The following is a 2,117-nucleotide window of genomic DNA, read 5'->3' on the forward strand; positions in this document are numbered from 1 at the left end:
GTAGACAGATGGAGAGACAGACAGACAGACAGACAGACAGACAGAAAGACACAGAAAGAGAAAGAGAAGAGGAAATGAGAGGGGAGGGTGGACATTGAGTGGGGGAAGCGGGAGGGAAGGAGGAAGAAGAAGACGAAAGAGACAAAGAAAAGTTTTAGCAAACTCAGGCAGGGCTTGCAGATGGATAGCACACACTTCATTTGAAGAATGAACTTTTTGCTGTTGTTGTTTGGCATTGTCAGTCCCATGGCGAGCACGCTGACATGGTTTAAATTAGCATTGTGGAAGCAATATACTGCTGAGCAGTGCGTGACTGAGTTATTAAGAGCAACCCACGAGGAGCAAGCACGAAACTGTCTTGACAAATAGAAAAACTTTCTGTGGTGCTTTCTGCCAGCCGTGTCCCTGGTCATTGAGCACAATGTGGAACAATTTGCCCATGGCCTATTCTTAGGGGGGTAGGGGGTGGGGTCATTTCATCAAGGGTACAGCTTGGGTTTGAAATTTTGTTTGGACTAGTTGCCAAGAAATCGGCATCTAAAATTAAACATTAAAAAAAGTTGAGAGCATTGGAAACTAAGGCAGGGAGTTTCATTCATCAAAATTTAATTAACTATTTTTAGCTTGTTAAAGAAATAGTGAAGCTGCACAACTTGATCTTGCTAATTAATACAAAACTTATTCTTATAACTTCTTGTGAGTTAGTGTTTTTTTGCAGCTTTCAAAGCCAAAGGACTAAGATGCCATCTTGACTTTGTTACCTTGAAGTGGTGTGAACTTGGACAAGTCATCTCTTTTCTCATTTTTTTACATATGTATGCATGTGTATGTATGCATAGGTATGTATGTATGCATGTATATGTATGTGTGTGTATGTGTATATGCATGCATGCATGTATGTATAAGTATGTATACATGCATGCATGTATGTATGTATCTCTGGTATACTTGCATGTATGTTTGTGTGTTTATGCGAGTGGGCACACATGTGTATGTGCTGTGGAGGTCTGAGGTTAATCAGGATGTCTTCCCCCACCCCTCTCAGTCTTATCTGGTGAGACAGGCTCCCTCGCTGACCCCATACTCAGCTTGCTGTCTCTTGCTGCTTCATTAGCCCAGATAGCAAGTCTGCTGTGAGATCTACGTGCTGGGAATTACAGGTGGGCTGCCACACCCACAGTATTTGTTTATGTAAGCTCTGAGGGTCTGAGGTATGTGGCTAAGGCCTTTCTCCAGTCCCACATCTCACCCTGTATCCTTTCCTGTCTCTATGCTAGAGTTGGTTTTACATACCTCGTGTGCTCTCTTTTTTCTTTCTTTCTTTCTTTTCTTTTCTTTTCTTTTATTTTATTTTTGAGACAGGGTTTCTCTGTGTAGCCCTGACTGTCCTGGAACTCTGTAGACCAGGCTGGCCTCAAACTCAGAAATCTGCCTGCCTCTGCCTCCCAAGTGCCGGGATTAAAGGTGTGTGTCACCACTGCCTGGCAACACTTCACGAATTTGCGTGTCAGTCACCCTTGCACAGGGGCCATGCTAACTTCTCTTATCGTTCCAATTTTAGTGTATGTGCTGTTGAATCGAGCACCTCGTGTGCTTTTGAGTAGAATAAAAGAGATCGTGTCTGCAAAAGCATTTGTAATGTGACCCAGGAATACAAATATGCTTGGGCACTTGTATTCACAGTCATGATCTGAAGCTCACTGTCATTAGAGAGAATTAAAAGAAAGAAAGAAAGAAAGAAAGAAAGAAAGAAAGAAAAATCCCTGTGGCTATTTAATTAAACAAGCAAAGGGAAAAATGGAGTTAGCAGGCAAGTGTTTCAGCCCCAACTCTTGGATGTGGAAGACAGTGGGAGGCCAATTGTAAGCAAAGGCAGGGAGAAGAGAAGAGCCATACTCCACAGCCTTCCATCCGATGGCTTGAGTCTTTTAGGAGAATCCTGGGAGACTTCCATATTGTTTTCATTTCCACATGTTACATTCCCATTAACCTCACAGGCAAAGGGAAGCAGAGAAGAAGGAGGAGAAAAAAGAGAGGAAAAAGGAGGAGGGAGAGGAGGAGGGGGAGCAGAAGGCAGGGGAGGAGAGACATCCCTGGACTCTGAGCAGATTCAGGTG

At 43.4% G+C, this 2,117-nt stretch overlaps 1 non-coding gene across 1 annotated transcript; it reads right to left on the minus strand.

Annotated features, from left to right (window-relative positions):
* Window positions 1-1,476: 1,476 nt before the first annotated feature.
* LOC115031715 (U6 spliceosomal RNA) lies at window positions 1,477-1,585 on the minus strand. Its single transcript, XR_003837368.1, has one exon. It is a non-coding gene; the product is annotated as a U6 spliceosomal RNA (small nuclear RNA).
* Between the last annotated feature and the right edge of the window lie 532 nt (window positions 1,586-2,117).

Source organism: Mus caroli, unplaced genomic scaffold (assembly GCF_978045245.1).
Source record: "Mus caroli unplaced genomic scaffold, Mus_caroli_1 scaffold_8, whole genome shotgun sequence".
NCBI classification, from domain to species: domain Eukaryota; kingdom Metazoa; phylum Chordata; class Mammalia; order Rodentia; family Muridae; genus Mus; species Mus caroli.